Source organism: Copadichromis virginalis, linkage group LG22, assembly GCF_057382275.1.
Source record: "Copadichromis virginalis isolate Kocher_CV1m ecotype Utaka linkage group LG22, C_Virginalis_male_GT1.1, whole genome shotgun sequence".
In the NCBI taxonomy this organism is placed as follows: domain Eukaryota; kingdom Metazoa; phylum Chordata; class Actinopteri; order Cichliformes; family Cichlidae; genus Copadichromis; species Copadichromis virginalis.
Genome location: NC_140638.1, coordinates 3,121,367 through 3,139,458, shown reverse-complemented (window position 1 = coordinate 3,139,458; position 18,092 = coordinate 3,121,367). Strand labels below are relative to the sequence as shown.

General features: G+C 40.9%; 2 pseudogenes across 1 annotated transcript; one reads left to right on the top strand and one right to left on the bottom strand.

Annotated features, from left to right (window-relative positions):
- Positions 1-1,258: 1,258 nt before the first annotated feature.
- On the top strand, positions 1,259-14,051 carry LOC146682407 (Ig kappa-b4 chain C region pseudogene; annotated as a pseudogene). Its single transcript, XR_014917732.1, has 3 exons — positions 1,259-1,361; positions 12,897-13,004; positions 13,688-14,051. The product of XR_014917732.1 is annotated as an Ig kappa-b4 chain C region pseudogene (transcript).
- A 3,550-nt stretch (positions 14,052-17,601) lies between these two features.
- Positions 17,602-18,092, bottom strand: LOC146682406 (Ig kappa chain V region K-25 pseudogene; annotated as a pseudogene).

Below are 18,092 nucleotides of genomic sequence, written 5' to 3'. Positions count from 1 at the left end.
TACTGCACTGCTGGAAATAGTTTATTTTGATGCACATGCTGTTATTTTGCAAATTTGCACTATAATATATTTTTTCGTTTTTCCTGTAGTATATGAAAATTGGTGTATCTCAAAAATAAAACTATGAAAACACTCAAAATAAATTTCCTTTGGTGGGAAACTAGTTTGTGCAACTTTTTTGTATTTACAGTTTTGAGGGATAAGCCTCTTAAATTTCTCTAACTAGAAATATATGTTAAAAAAACAAAAACGATTTTAAATTTTTTTGTAGTTTATTGCACTTTTTTGCAATTTATGTAATTACTATGCACTTAATGCAGACATATTATTAAAATATGGGCCATAATGGTTGTATTGATGTATAGCAACTTGAAATGCTCCAAAAAATGGCTCCACAGCATGTAAAAATATAATATAAGCTCTGGCGGACTTGGTTCTATGGTAGGTCTTAAAGGGTTAATGGCCCACGTTTGTTCTTTAGTTAAATATATATTTGAAAGTTGAACACAACATACATGCGATGTAGGACACAAATTTGTGATGAATCACTTCATTTTGTGTGTGTGTGTGTGTGTGTGTGTGTGTGTGTGTGTGTGTGTGTGTGTGTGTGTGTGTGTGTGTGTGTGTGTGTGTGTGTGTGTCCTCAGTGAACTGTATCAGTCTCTGCAGTATCTTCCAGCTGCAGCAGTCACTTCAGTTTCTGTTCAGTCTGACTGAGGGAGGTTTTTGTACGACTGTTTTTCACTGTGTGAACACAAGCTGACTGTTAGGATAGTGTTCACTCTGACAGTAATAAACTGCTGCATCTTCAGCCTGGACTCCACTGATGGTCAGAGTGAAGTCAGAGTTTGATCCACTGCCTGTAAAACGAGCTGGAATCCCTGATTGTCGAGTGCTAGCATACTTAATGAGCAGTTTAGGAACTCCTCCATCTTTCTGTTGGTACCAGGCTAAAACATGGTAAATTAAGTAATAAAACCCATCATGATAGAATCTCTGTTATCATCACGGACACTTTAAGTTCAAGAACATGTACCTGGATAAAAGCTGCTGTTGGAGGTAAAATCCTAAGACTGAACTTGGGACCTTCACATTTCTAATTCTTACAGAATTTAATGAGCAGAAACAAACAACTGATTGTTTAGAATTTATGATTGTTCAGCACTTTTCTGCACCTTACTGAGTGCTTACATTTGAGTTTTTCATGCTACTCTATATACAAATCTGTACATCTGTGTCCATAACAGAGAGAGACAAAATGGGTATGTTTGATTTGCCTTCTGTGGCGGAGGTGTGGTCCTTGGCTCATCTGCAGGGGAGGAGTGGTACAGTGAGCTCAAGGGGGCGGTACCGGGAGGCAGGTGAGCCACAGGTGGTGGCGACTGACTGATGACGCTGTCTCTTTCTGTTTCTCTATATAGTGAAGACAGAGTCGAGCGGGGACGGGGAGAGCTGGACTGGAACAGACTGTGTTCCTTGAGTTCATAACTGTCAGTAAAACGCAATAATAGTGAGCACAATCATCGTGTGTGTTGTGTACTTTTACACCTTTCTAACAATCCTATTTATGTGAAGTTGGGATAAGGTTCCAAGAAACTTAAAACCTCTGTGAAGTGTGAGTGAGGTCAAAGGTCATGAAGCTCAAGTGTCAGCATTATAAGTTAGCTTTTTAGGAGTTTCACCATTTTTCTGTTGGTAACAGAACATGTCATTACCTTCATCTACTCCAGGATTGGTTGTAAATCTGAGGGTGATGGAGACCAATAAACTTCTTTTGATGAAATAATACACACTATGTTTGTTGACTCCAGAAACACCAACAGTGACATCTGGAGGAGGTTCCCCACATGTTTTGTTTTTTGTTTTTTTGATTTTTTTTGTAATGTGGGTTACACGTGTGGCATGCCACTATACTGTGGAGAACAACAGTCACTTATGGGGAAAAACGCTCGTCCCAAACGAGTTTAAAGGCATTTGAGTCTCAAAAAGTGGTTTTAGTGTCAGGGTTACAGTTAGGTTATAGTTAGGCATTCACTTTTGATGGTTAAGGTTATAGTAAGCAGTTAGGAAAAGCATCATGTCAATTAGATATCCTCACTAAGATATGAAAACCAGTGTATTTCTTTGAGTGTGTGTACTCAGTCAACTGTATCAGTCTCTGCACTTGAGAGAGGTTTTTGTATGATGGCTTTTCACTATGTGAACACATACTGGCTGTTAATGTAGTGATCACTCTGACAGTAATAAACTGCTGCATCTTCAGCCTGGACTCCACTGATGGTCAGAGTGAAGTCAGAGTTTGATCCACTGCCTGTAAAACGAGCTGGAATCCCTGATTGTCGAGTGCTAGCATAGTAAATGAGCAGTTTAGGAACTCCTCCATCTTTCTGTTGGTACCAGGCTAAAAGATGGTTGTTGCTCCAAACACGAACATCCTGACTGGTCCTACACTTGATGCTCACAGTTCCTCCCACAGCAGAGCTCACTGCTCCAGGCTGAGTCACTGTGATCTGTCCTCTGGACTCTGAGGACACAGAGACAAAAACATAAAGCAGCTTCATGGTTTTGTGGGCTTCATTTCAGAGGGACAGATGTTGATAGAGGAGAGGAGTTTGATTCTCTGGACTTTACCTGTGAAGCAGCAGCAGAGGAGAGTCCAGATGAGGACGCAGATCAAAGTCATGTTTTTGATGAGGAGGATTTCTGTGGCTTCTGTTGTGATGAAGGACAGCTGTCAGTCATCCAGCGTTCAACTCTCAGGACTATAAACTCTCCCAGAGCACTGGAGCATGGTGCTGCTGATGCAAAGTGCCTCTCTATGGAAATCATGGAAATGCCCTTGTCCATTATAAAAGGTTTACTCTGTGTTCAAGAATCAGTGATTTGGTATTTCTGTCTGCTGTAATTTCATCTTTTTTCCTCTTTCTCTTTTTAATTAATCCATTGAGTTATTCATAAAATCAACAATTTGTGTTTTGTTGATTATTTTTAAAAGCATTTTTTTAAAGTTTTACATTGTGCATCTTATGCTGAGCAAGCTTTGGTTGTGAGGATTGGGCAGGCTATTCTGTGACGTACTTAAAATCTGGTAATACAGTTGGTAAATATTTGCACGAAGAAAAGTCATCATTTCTTCATCGTGCTCTGTACTACACTATAAAGATTACAGCATAAAAACATAAGCAGCACATCGTCAGAACTTATACTGAATCTTTGCACCAGACCATGTGTGTTACTCATGGCCGTTGATCAGTGGCTGTTGATTAATGGTCATGAGAATTTGCATATTAATGATCAAGGAACTGACCTCCCAGCCCATTGGTCCTTCAGTGGGCTGGTTTCAGTCATTATGCAAATGTACTGTTTCTAAGGTTGGAGAAACCTGCAGTCAGCTGAGACTGAAGAAGTCACCTGGATGAGTGACGAAACGTTTCTCCCCCTGAAAACGCTGCGTCCAGATGAACAGAATCAACCTTGTGGGTTTTACTTACCTGGATGATTGAGCGTGCATCAAGACACCATGTGTGTTAGTGCCTAATTATGAATAATATTACTCAGATATTGATCAGTGACAAACACAAAAGGCTACAGTTTCAAATATTTTAGACTCTCTGACTGGTGAGAGTAAAATGCTGAACATTTGTCTCAATGCTAGATAGAAAGCACTCAGGCATAGGATTTAGTGTTTATACGAATGTCTGTGGATGAGGCATGTTTTATGAAGAGCTTTGTCTATGTTTATGTTGTGATATTTTGATACCATGGTAGCATTTACAGGATATTGTTTTATTGTGATATTATACAGAAAAGAGTTACTCAATAAGGCCCATTTAATAGTTGTTTTTCTCTTTCTCTCTGACCCAAGAATTGATGTGTAAGACTCACAGGCTGGTACCCCAAGGTCGAAAATACCACAGAGACGAGACCACTTCCTTACTCCCATCCTCCCTTTTTCTTTATCTCTTAGAAAAAGGCTCGTTAAAGGCCAGGTGGTTCGTTTCAGAATTCACTAATGAAAGAACTCTGTATTCTATGTCTAGGAGTGTATTTTGCTGGGATGATCATAAATTGTAGCTGAACTGATAAACTACACAAAGGATACTTCTCTGCTCACAAGGCAGGAAGACGTTTCCTTATTTGGTCTGTACCGGTTTGAACTGGGAAAGCTGACACACGAACCTTTTTTTCCCTCTATATAAGCTGTTATGTACTAAATAAACCTTTGAGTCGATTGGGAAGGCAACCTAAAGCAGTCTCTGTTTTCTTGTTCTCCCAAGCTGCTCCCGAGCTCGTACTAACACGCTGAATGGCATACCTGAGTGTTACTTTAAATAATTAGGAATCTTAGAAGGAAAGGACAGAACTCTGCTTATCGCTCGTGCCTTGGAGGGAAAACCGGGATGGACATTTTTTTCCTTCAATTTGGCGTCAGAAGTGGGATGGACTGACAGAAGGTAAATATGCGTCTTTCATATTTATATAAAGACCGTATTATACCTCTCTCAGTGATCGATCCATAAAAAAAAACGGGATATGCTGACGAAGTTTCACTTAGTGATCCAGAGAGATACACTGACGACTTCCTCAGTCCCCGAATAAAGTAAATTAACCCTTGTGTGGTGTTGGTGGACACAGGAAGTTGCCTGTTGTCTTGAATATTTTAATTTTGTTAAAAAAAAAAAAAAAAAAAAACGGGTCTCAAGGGTTAAAAGCAGTAAATTAAAAGCAGAAAGACACAGGAAGTTGCCTGTTGTTTTGCGAGAAGTTGCTCGTTAAGTGAGAAGTTGCTCACCAAAAAGTGACACAGGAAGTTGCCTGTTGTTAAGTGAGAGTTGCTCACCCAAACAAAAATTGCTAGCAATAAATTTAAAGTGACCTCAGCTGTGCCGCAGCGAAAATACTAACCTAAATCCTCCTAGCGTGTAAACCCCTCTGGAAATCACTGAACATGGGTCAGAATTATTCAAAGACCACAGACAGGTCCGATAAAAAATCTAAAGTACCTGTAAAACCAAAAATTAATAAAATACAAAATAAAGTCTCAAATAACGGTTCAGTACAACTCCCATTTCCGGTTACGTGTAACCTACGTCCGCGAATCGGTGAAGACGTCCATGATCACGTATCCAGAACATGCGGAAGTGCTTATGTGACCGACTTTGTTTACAACTTACGGACTGTAAGTTCAATGCATTCTAATTTCTTTTCGGAGCCCTATCCCGAACGATTATCGCCAGAAAACAGGTCAGTAGAAATGTTGAATATCATTTGTGATAAGAAAAGTAGTCTGCTTAAAAAGTCCTGTAGAAAATATATGACAGAATGCCGCGACGTGATACATCAAATGTTACCACTATGGAAAAAGGGACCGGAACCAGGTGTAGATGCTTTAACATCAAATAAAACTAGTGCAGGCTCTAGCAAAGAACATAAACCTACCGCAGGAAAAGCTAGTCTTGCATGTTCAGCCGTTCAGCCTACAGCCCCACCTCATTACGATGAGACCGAATTAATAGTCGCTGTAGCAGCTGCACGCAAACGATGTCAGCATTCTGATCCAACCAGCTCAAAAGAAAGCGACGAAAAATCTGAATCACATGCAACGGATCTTAGACACCTAATTAAACAGGATCAGGAAAAACAATATATACGCCGCAAGGAAGAATTAGCAGAACATAAAAAAAGAGAAAAACTTTTGAAAGAAGAATGTGAGGAACTTATGAGAAAACAATTTAGACGACTATGAAGAAAAACTTTTGCATCAGGCAGTGTCCACGATAGACACCCACATGAAACGCCACGATATCGTAGCTAGAGGTTTAGAGGTAGCTAAAGAAATACCTGTTACCCGAACTTTAATAAAGACTTATCTAAAAGGAAAAAAGGAAAAACAAAGCCGGAATGACAAAGGTCCTCACGCCAACACTCGCGGTAGTAAACAAACAGAACCAAAATCTAGTGACGTCAATGACACTTACCCCTTTATGATAATAGGAGATCAGTGTTGTATTCAGCCCCCTAAAATCTCAGAATTAGTGACAACTATTAAAGAGCTTCCCGATCCTCTTAAAAATCCTACAGCCTTTGTCTCTGCACTACAGAGAAGTACCAGATATCACCATTTGGGTGGTCCGGATTACAGGTACATATTGTGTCAATGCATTCCTGGAGTAACCGAGTCACAACTCATAAGAGAGAGAGGTGAATTAGATCCAAAGCATGATAAAGCATCCACAACTGCAGAGTTTTTGTGGGTAAATAATGACAAAATCACCAATTTCTTTAAGAATCTAAAGAAATTCCTGCTAACAATGTCCAGAGACAAAATTGACTTAAATGCAGTAACTATGTGTAAACAGAAGCCTGATGAATCTATCCTAGTATTCATAAAACGCTTTATGCACTGTTGGACAAGCTAGAGGTGCAAATTTAGCTCAGTTTTCCAGCAGCCGCAGACACCCAGAGCAAAAATGAATTTGTGTATTTCATTTAACATAAAGGGTGAAATGTTTGCTGACACTGATAACAGCTTATGTTTTCTCTGCCCTATGTACCGACATGATGGAGAAGGAACATCCTCTGTGTCAGCTGGACCCTCAGCAGAGAATGAACTCAACATCCTTTTTGTCCGGTACTCCATGTCACACACTGTGCCAAAAAAACGTGTACAGACGCCACTACCAGGTAATCCCATGACTGGGAGCCACACTTTTGTTTCTCTAAGGTCAAACAGTGATTTTGTCACATAACTCAGACATAGGTTATGACATAACTACACCATGTCGACACATAGATCTAACCTACCCTATCCACTGTACTATTTCTGCACTTACGTTGCCAGCTGAATACCAGAATATGACATTATGGTCAAAAAGTGAGAATGATATAGGATTTATTGACTGTACACTTTATCACGTACACCTATTAAAACACAACAAGCCAGTATATGTCAAGCAACATCCCATTTCTGCCGAAAAAGCCGCAGCCCTAGATGTCATGATAGGAGATTTATTGACTACAGGAGTAATAAAGCCCACACTCCTGTCAATCCTGTGCCAAAGCCTAACAAACCTGGCGTATGGCGTTTCATACAAGACTTAAGGCAAATTAATGCAGTCAACATTCCTCTGCCACCTCTCGTTTCAGATGTTCACAGCATATTGACATGCATTGCATACACATTTTACCGTGGTGGATTTATGCTCCGCTCCTTTTTCTCAGTACCTGTGCATGAAGACACACAGCTGTTATTTGCATTCACACATAGAAATAAGCAGTACACTTGGACTCGTTTGCCCCAAGGCATGATAGACAGCTCTGCTGCTTTCTCAATGGTGCTTCACTCCTCCAGGGCTGCACCCTGATCCACATGTGGATGACCTCCTCCTCTGTGCTGAAAGTGAAAAACTATGTCAAACTGCTACACACATGCTTCTCCAGCACCTCCAAAAGACTGGCCACAAAGCATCAGCAAAGAAAATGCAGTACTGTCAGACTTCTGTTCAATATTTGGGATTCACACTGTCTCACGGAAAACGTTCCATGACTACAGACAGGGTCAAAGCTGTGACCTCCGTCCCTCGTCCCACTACACAGTAGGAAATGTTGTCCTTCCTGGGCATGGTGAACTATTGCAGACAGTGGATACCAGACTGTTCTTTTCATGACCACATTCTGCGTGACTGTTGTAAAAAAGAGAAGCCTCCTCGAATACTGTGGTCCACAGAAATGACTGCCTCTTTCAATGCATTACAGGGAGTGCTGACCTCCGCCACTCAAAGGTGCTGCCTGAATTGTTCAGGGAATGCCGGCCTGCCTGAGGGCAGTAGCAGCTTGCTCTATCATGATAAGGGACTGCGAGAAGCTCACACTCTCACATGACACTATTCTACACACCAATCACCAGGTCACGACCATTCTAGCAAACATAACTACACAACATATGCAAATCTCACTATAAAAGCGAGCAGCACACCTGATTCGCCAGCACATTTATTGATCCTATGCTGTGTTCTTCTGACCGACAGGATGGCTCAGACAGGCTTGACGATCATGACTGCATGACACGTATACAGGAATCCACAGCACCACGTCCAGATTTAGAGCAAACACCTATCCCAGACTCAGCCACGGTTTATGTGGACGGGTCCTGTTCAAGGCCGAGAGACAACTCATTTCTTTGTGGCTATTCAGTGGTGACATTGCCTGACATCATACTAGAGGCTCACTCATTACCATTTCACTCAGCACAAAAAGCAGAGCTCATGGCTTTAATACGCGCCTGTGAGCTCCATTTGGATAAGCATGTGACAATTTACACAGACAGCCGCTATGCATTTGGCGTTGTGCATGACTTTGGCACATTGTGGAGACAAAGAGGATTTAGATCTGCTGATGGAAAATAAATTGCTAAATTCTGATTTTGTTCAAAGACTTTTTCAGGCTATACAGTTACCATCGGCCGTTGCAGTTGTAAAAACGAAAGGACACAGTACAGCTGACACAGACGAAGCAACAGGTAATGCCTTAGCAGACGTGACAGCCAAGGCTGCAGCTCCCACCTCCGCAGGAAGTATTATCTGTGCCCCTACAGCTGCCACTTGTTACACTCCCAGACTATTTAGAAACAAATGTTGATTTAAAATTCATACAAGAGCAAGCCTCTGCATGTGATTACACCTATTGGGAGAATAATGACTGTACCTTAGATGACAGAGATGGCTTATACAAAATCTTAAGGGTTTGATTGCCCTCCCATATTCCCTGATGCCAGTCCTTGCCCGACATTTTCACTGTGTGAGTCATGTCGGACAAAGAGGGGTAATAGGGGCAATAAAATTAAGATTTGTAATTGAGAAAACATCACATGCAGTAAAAAGCATATTAGCAACCTGTCTAACATGTGCGCGAACTAATGTAGGTAGCTCAAAAGCAAAACATCAGCATTTACCACAACCAGATTTTCCATTTCATACATTACAAATTGATTTCACACATATGCCAGCACAAGGAAGCATCAAGTACTTACTGGTAATAGTGGATCAATTTAGTAAATGGGTAGAAGCTTATCCAACCTCAAAAGAAACTGCAGAAGTAGTCTGTCAAAAGTTGAGCAATGAAATAATACCCAGATTCGGAATACCTCACCAGATTAACAGTGATAGAGGATCTTCATTCACATTAGAAGTAATTCAAAAGTGTGCTAAAACTTTAATGACCTGGGTCAAATTACTTCCTCAAGTCCTCTGTGAGATTAAAATGACTCCATCTGCAGTAACCAAATTATCTCCATTTGAAATAAGACTATTCCCAACACCATGGTCAGCTTCCAGAGGGGCACCGCTAGTAGAAGGTGATGTATATTGCATTGTCCACTGATGTTCACAACCTGGTAGAAAAACTGAATAATAACTATCAGAAAGTTTGTCTCTCTCAGCCTTTCCCCTCCACAGTTCCACCAGTGGAGACAAGGAGATGCGTGTTGGAGAAGTTGCTAAAACCAAGGACACTCTGGGAGGCCGCGCGTGTTCCAGCCCCAGACTGTACTGGCAGTGACGAAGAACCAGCATCCTCACAGACGGACAACCTCAGTGGATTCATGCCAGCAGGGTTAAGACCAGCCCAATCGGACCATCTCAGGCGTCGGATCAAGCAGATGACATCTCCGGCGGGCCAGCGCCAGGAACAAGAACAAATAAACACACACGGGTAGATGACATCTCAGGCGAGCCAGCGCCCGGATCCAATGTACATACACACACGCAATCACTGATTAACACACAACGTCTGAAAGAACAACAACAAGGTACTCAAACATCCAGCAGGAACAGAAAGCCGGAAGTACCACATGATGTCTAACCTGATAAAGCTAGACTCATTCCATCCTGATAATGGAGAAAATGAAATGCCCATTGTCATCACACGACGCTTATTCTGTGTCTCTCGAACCTGGGACCAGGCCAGGAGACGACTGAAGAACTGTTTTTCTTATATATTTAGGTTATTTATCATATCTATCGCATTAACCTTAGGATTTTTCTTTGCTATTTCGTGTTGTAGACTGCAACCATGTTCACATTTCTGCAGGTCATATTTTGCTGACTATACCTCATGCTCTATTTTGCAAGACACCTACTTAATGCACTCATTACGCTCCCTAAAATCAGTAAATAGCAACATAGACGCCACTAATAAACCATCTTATGCGCCCTCTAGAACAGGAGTCAACTCCTGGTATGAAAATGCCAGAACAGCCGCTCGTGACTTAGGAAACAGTAACTGTTATGTCTGTTCAAAGGCTAATCCAGAACAGGTAATAGTAGGATACCCCATATCCGGTTTCCCCCTCACTGAGGGACTAGAGAAAATCGGCAGAGATAATGCTCTCCTTAAAGACACTTTACAGTTGACTCTGAGCCCTCTCGACTGCTTACTTAGACACGCACACACACCAACTAACCCTGAGACTCCATTAGGCGAATTATTGAAGTTATCTAATGACACCGCAGGGACCTGCGCCCCAATGAAACGCCCCAAGAATAGGTTAAAGCCCTCACTGCCCTTAGGACAGATCCCTTTCCATTTTAATACTAGTATGATATGTCTGCGCAGACTAAAGTTAACTGGCCCAGACACACACATAGATTATACAAAGGATAACTACACATTCTTCTCTGACTCCCCAGGTGCACGCTGTAATGAGACATGGCTAGCTGTCTCTGTGGCTGAAGTTGTATCATATCTGGAGGAACACACACACAGTTCAAGTTCGAGCGCAGAATCGATCATTGTTCCCCCAGAGGGTGTCTTAAATGATACTGACTGGGGGGAGTTAGTTAAATCACACATGGTCACGCGCCTGACCAGACCAATCCCACACGCTTATTGGATGTGCAATAATACCCTTAGATTAGCTTTACCTGTTAATTGGACCGGTACCTGTGGTCTAGTGACCGTTGATGTATGCTGTACTTTCATTCCCAATAATACCGCTCCTAACGGTCCATTCACACAAGCTATGAATAAACTTGAAGCATTGAAGATAGAACTAATTGCCAATACAGGTCACGGTCAGTGGCTACATAAGTGGCTACAGGACACGTTTGGAAGATGGAAGAAACTAATTGTAGCCTTTGTAACCGTTGCAGCATGTTTTCGATGATTATTGTCTGTTGTGTGATACCATGTATACGCTCTCAGAATTTTTGATATTAAGCTTGCTCGAAGGACCAGTTACAGTTATGATTTGTCTTTATATTATGTTATTACATTCTGTCTTTATACTATGTTATCATTTCATGATAAAAGGGGGGAACTGTTGTGATATTTTGATACCATGGTAGCATTTACAGGATATTGTTTTATTGTGATATTATACAGAAAAGAGTTACTCAATAAGGCCCATTTAATAGTTGTTTTTCTCTTTCTCTCTGACCCAAGAATTGATGTGTAAGACTCACGGGCTGGTACGCCAAGGTCGAAAATACCACAGAGACGAGACCACTTCCTTACTCCCATCCTCCCTTTTTCTTTATCTCTTAGAAAAAGGCTCGTTAAAGGCCAGGTGGTTCGTTTCAGAATTCACTAATGAAAGAACTCTGTATTCTATGTCTAGGAGTGTATTTTGCTGGGATGATCATAAATTGTAGCTGAACTGATAAACTACACAAAGGATACTTCTCTGCTCACAAGGCAGGAAGACGTTTCCTTATTTGGTCTGTACCGGTTTGAACTGGGAAAGCTGACACACGAACCTTTTTTTTCCTCTATATAAGCTGTTATGTACTAAATAAACCTTTGAGTCGATTGGGAAGGCAACCTAAAGCAGTCTCTGTTTTCTTGTTCTCCCAAGCTGCTCCCGAGCTCGTACTAACACGCTGAATGGCATACCTGAGTGTTACTTTAAATAATTAGGAATCTTAGAAGGAAAGGACAGAACTCTGCTTATCGCTCGTGCCTTGGAGGGAAAACCGGGATGGACATTTTTTTCCTTCAGTTTATATGTCTGGTTGGGTCTTAGACTCCATCTCACCGCCCCCCCACACACACCCGTCTGGGGCTCTCCCCAGCTTGTTTCTAGGAGGGAGGCGGCTGTCCCTCCAGTGGTCCTGCTTGGGCTCTTGTGCTCTGGGGGGAATCTAGATGTCTGGGTCCTGGATGTCCTCCGTGCTTGCTCCATGTCCTGGGGGGCAGTGCTATGGCTCCCCGCAATTACTATTAGATAGTTACATGGAGAAACCTTTTGAAAACAAGCGCACTCACGCACACAGGTGTGCACAGACACTCACCGTCTTCCTTGGATGCTGCCTCTAAGCATATCGTCTGCTGTCGGTCTTTTGTGCTGCTCAGTAGCATTCAGTCTTTATTATTTACTCTTACTTATGCTTATCTAGGTTGTTGCTGTGGTCTCCCTACTGTGTTGTTCTCTTTTTGCTTGTTTTCTTCTTTTTCTTCCAGCAGGTGATCTTATGGGTTTTCATTGTCTTTTCTCACTGTCCCTCTTCCCCTCTGTTTTTCTTTCCCTCTCCTTTTCTTAAACTTCTCTTATCTGTCTTTCTCTTTACGATCCCCCGGTTATATCTGTTCCAATTGTAATCATTTAAAAAAATAAAAAAATAAAAAAATAATGAAGATCAATCAAGTGGACCAGTATGGCAAAGCCATAATGATACACTTGAGAAAATAAATCTGTGGAGAATTTTTCTTGGCCTTCAGACAATAATTCTGATTGCTTCATTGCCGAACGGGACAGGACAAAAAAATGTGATCGTCCAAAAGCTCATGGATTGAACTGTATTTAAACTAACATTGTATGATGGTATTTGAAGAAGTCACATCAGCTGAGTCGTGGCTGCTGTGCAAACAGTGAATGATTTTGTTGAGTTTGTTTGTTTCAGAGTCAGAGAGCCGTGTCTCTCTACAGTCAGAGGTTTTTGTACGGCGCCTCAATGAGTTTGTATCACTGTGGTGGACTTTTGGTGGAGGAACCAGACTGCAAGTTGGACGTAAGTTTATTCTGGTTTACTATCAAATACTGTCTTTTTATTAAAGTGCATTTAACAATTTCTCTTCTGATTTTAAGAGAAAAGCACGTAGCTTTACAATAAGTTTGATGCTGGAATTTTTTATCATCCTCTTGTGTCGTGGAGGATAATTCAGATCTGCTCTGTCAAAATATTATGTCTACATTTCAGTCAAATTAAACTGAAAAAAAATCTAACAATAATATAAAGAAGAAAAACTTTCAAGTATTGTTTGAAATTACTTTGAGTTTGTGTGAATTTTAAAAATTGTTTTAGATATACATGAAGTGGATTTTGTGTCGCTGAATTAATTAATTTATTCTATTTATTTGTTTCCAGTTAATATTAATGTCAGTCATGTACAATATTGATGATTTTAAACTTGTTTTGTAAATGTTTCCACATCTGCTTCTTTTATTTCCAGTGTAGTTTGAACATATTTCAGCTCAAACTGTGTGATGATTCTCTCTGTGCTGATATGCATGAGAGGTTTCTTAAAGGGAAGTGAAACAATGTGTGAGTGAATGACTGGTGGAGCAGAAAAAACACCTGACAGAAACTTCTTAACGGAGAAAATCAGCTCTTACAGTAAAGGTGTCCGACTGTCTGTGGTTTGATTGACAGCTGTGTGCTCCCTGTGCTCTAAGCTGATTGGTGTCTCCTAGGTGATACCCGTCCCGTCCTGACAGTGTTGCCCCCCTCCAGTGAGGAGCTACAGCAGGGGACTGCAACAATCACATGTCTGGCCAACAAGGGCTTCCCCTCAGACTGGAGTCTGTCCTGGAAGGTGGATGGCAGTGGCAGCATCAGCTGGGAGGAGAGCAGGAGCCCCGTGGTGCTGCAGAACGACGGCCTCTACAGCTGGAGCAGCACCCTGAGGCTCCCTGCAGACCGCTGGATGAAGGTGGGCTCTGTGACCTGTGAGGCCACCCAGGGCTGCCAGGCTCTGGTCTCAGAGCCACTGAGGAGAGACCAGTGTCCCCAGTCCTGACCTGACTAACTGTGACTTTCATGCTGGTCTTACTTTCACACTGCTTTTTTTTTTTTTTTTCCAATTTCTTCTCTCATTTTTCATTGCTTTGTTTAAAGTTGAAAGTTTGTTTAAAGTTTTAAAGAATAAAAAAATATCTATATTAAATAAGAATCGAGTGTTTGTCTTAATTTTGTGGTGATGTCAATATTAAACTCTAAATAATGATTTCCACGGTTCTAATTGGAAGCCAGTGTGCTATCTGTAGTCAATATGAGTCAGTAGAATTAAGTCACTTTCAATACATGAAGTAAAGCGAAGTTTATGTTAAAGAGTAAGTGCGAAGGGGAATTGAGAGACACTGCCATTACTAAGCAGGATATTAAAGACATTACATTTATGCAAATTCATTGCATGCTGTGTAATGAAATGTTTCAGCATGTTGCAGTTTGTTGTATAAAACACTGAGCAGGTGGAGCAGAAAAGCGCTGTATAAGAATGAGTCTATTCTCGTGATCAGTGTTGGGGTAGGTATTTTAAGAAGTCATTTAATATACAGAGTTTTTTTGTTAAAAGTATTCAGTACGTTATTTTGTTTTGTTTTTTTTCTGTAAAATCACCTGAAACACAACATGTCATAACTGTCATTGTGTTGTGAATTTTGATACCATGGTAGCATTTACAGGATATTGTTTTATAGTGATATTATACAGGAAAACTGTTACTAAATAAGGCCCATTTACTAGTTGTCTTTCTCTTTCTCTCTGACCCAAGAATTAATGTGTAAGAATCACAGGCTGGTACTCCAAGGTTGAAAATACCACAAGAGATCACTCCCTTATTCCCATCCTCCCTTCTTTATCTCTTAGAAAAGAGCTTGTTAAGGGCCAGGTGGTTTGTTTCAGACTTCACTAATGAAAGAACTCTGTATTCTATGTCTAGGAGTGTATTTTCTCTTGCCTTGTCAACTCAAGATTTATGGCGTGAAAGTAGATGCTAAGGTTGGAGGGAAAACACCGACAAATCACTCTTTTACCTATCACTCCCTTGCAGAAGATGTTTATGTAAAGACCATCTGGTTTTTGTGTCTGAACAAAGGATTCCAACTGTTAGAAGGACGCCACCCCACCCAGTGGGCAAGGTCTGAAACTGAAACTTGTTGTCTGCCTATAAAACTGCTGCACAAAAGAATAAACTTTGAGTTAGTTTGGAATGACAATCTAGAACAGTCTCGGCGTCTTCTTGTTCTTCCAAACTGCTCCCGGTACTCCGGCCGGTACCGTGATTAACCGTTGATCATGCTTGAGAATATTTTAATTTTGTTATAGGTTAAAGGATGGACTCTGCTTATCGGTGCCCACGCCTCAGGAGGAAACCCGATCCACGGATGATCCGGGACGGAGATTTCTTTCACATTGAACAATATGAACTTGAAGGCTACAGTCTCTCACACCAACATAAATCCCTATCCTAACGACGACACACATATTTTCTTTCTCTTGGCATTTAGGTATATGAATACCTGTCAAGGGTCCTTGACATACAGGTCTCTGACTCGGAGGACAAAAATTAATGTCCTGTGTCTTAGGAGGGCAGGATTGCTTTGCTTTTTCATTATACGATGCTTCGCAGTATTAGTTTTGCCTGACAACCTGTTTTTGACTCCTAAATTGTCATTAATGCAACCGCTCTACATAACAGTCAGTGTAACTGATTATAAATCTTTTATTCATGAACCTACACATTACGGTTTATTTACTAGTTGTATGTATTTTAACAGAGCAAGAGGTGGACCACACGTTTGAAGAGCTGCTGGTCTTTATAACTGGGGCTGACTTACTTCCACCACTGGGGTCCTGCAACATAGACTTTTATGATCAGGAGTCGGGGATACGGTGCATCCCATACGCATCGATGTGCAGCTTATCCCTGTATCTTCCGAGACGTGTTGCATACGAGGATCAATTTAAAGATCTTATGAACACTGCATTAAAAGGATTCCTGGGATTTGGAAAGCTGTAGCTGCATTTACATGAACTGATGCTGGAAAGCTGTGGTTGAAACCTGTGGCCTTTTGGGAGGAAGTTGTGTTATTCTAAGTGTTCTGAAATGGGATTGCTCCTGGGCTTCTTCAAAATTGTACATTTTAAAAGTGTTTAGTATAAAAGTTTTTTGTTTTTACAAATGTGACTGTATATAGTTGTATTTATAGTCCCGTTGAGACAGGTGGGGTATGCATGCAACAAGCCATGCACCAAAAAGTGATGCTCAGAAAATGCTTCAAGTATTGGAAGGAAAATAACAATTCATCTACAAATGTTCTTTTGAAAGGTTGTTGTGCAGTCATGTTTAAGTATTCGGTTATAATATACTGCATAGTTTCTTGTTGCTGCGTTGTGTTTGTGTTGTTGTTTTAAATGTACAATAGCTGCCTAACAAACTTTGAACTGAAAGACGCTGACTTTTGTAAAATAAAAGTATTGTAATGTCAGTTCTCATGGTGTCTCTTTACCAATTAAAGTTGAGGCTCACCTGTTACTGTCAAATACTGGTGTTGGGATCCACTGACGAGGGCTGTTCAGTACACAGGTATGTGCTTAAGTCGAGGTAAACAGTTCAATAAATTTACCTTCATCTGTTCTCAAACTGAGAGCTCAAGATTCCATCTCAACTCAATTTGTTCAACTGCTTTCAGGAACAAAGCAGTTTTAACTCCTAAGTTTAAAGTCAGAGTTGGTTAACTCTGAGATTGGCAGCTGACCTTTGACTATAACCTGTTTAAATATTAATAACTCAATTTGAGGAATGTGAACATGTGTCAGTGCTATTATTAGAACACATACTAATATGCACAGAGGGTAACGAGGGAATACACCACAGAAGGCAGACACAGCTGAACCTCATCAGACATGACGAATACACTCACACAGAACGCAGAATCCAAATAAAACAGGGAACCAGAGAATAGCTCTGAGACACGGGTTGACAGAACATAAGGAACAGAGGGACGAAGAGATGCGACTGGAAAACAGAAAATAAATGAAACGAATCATATTAATAATCAAAAACATGAATAGGAAGTCAACAGGTCTTTGGACCATGGCAGTGTTGAAGAGCAAAAAAGAGAAAATCTAAAAACCTGAGAAAGAAAAGATGGAAATTTGATCATTTGATTGATTTGGACTTAAAGTTTCTATTTGAAGTATTTGCTAAATTGTGCAGATAATTATGACTCACTGACTTTTGCTGAGTTCATTTAGTGTAAGATATTTTTTCTTACAGAAATATGATTTTTGATAATGATCAATATTTAGAAATTGAGATTTATTTGAGCTGGTATGAAGCAGAGGTCAAAGGTCATAAATGATTTGTTAAAAATAAATGATATATTTCCAACTTTGTTTTCCTTTAGCAACAATGACATTTTCCCTCTGTGTGTGTGTGTGTGTGTGTGTGTGTGTGTGTGTGTGTGTGTGTGTGTGTGTGTGTGTGTGTGTGTGTGTCCGTGTCCTCAGTGAACTGTATCAGTCTCTGCAGTATCTTCCACCTACAGCAGTCACTTCAGTTTCTGTTCAGTCTGACTGAGGGAGGTTTTTGTACGACTGTTTTTCACTGTGTGAACACATACTGACTGTTAGGATAGTGAAGACTCTGACAGTAATAAACTGCTGCATCTTCAGCCTGGACTCCACTGATGGTCAGAGTGAAGTCAGTGTTTGATCCACTGCCTGTAAAACGAGCTGGAATCCCTGATACTCGATTGTTAACATAGTAAATGAGCAGTTTAGGAACTCCTCCATCTTTCTGTTGGTACCAGGATAAATAGTGGTTGTTGCCAGAAACATAAACATTCTGACTGGTCGTACACTTGATGCTCACAGATCCTCCCACAGCAGAGCTCACTGCTCCAGGCTGAGTCACTGTGATCTGTCCTCTGGACTCTGAGGACACAGAGACAAAAACATAAAGCAGCTTCATGGTTTTGTGGGCTTCATTTCAGAGGAACAGATGTTGATAGAGGAGAGGAGTTTGATTCTCTGGACTTTACCTGTGAAGCAGCAGCAGAGGAGAATCCAGATGAGGACGCAGATCAAAGTCAT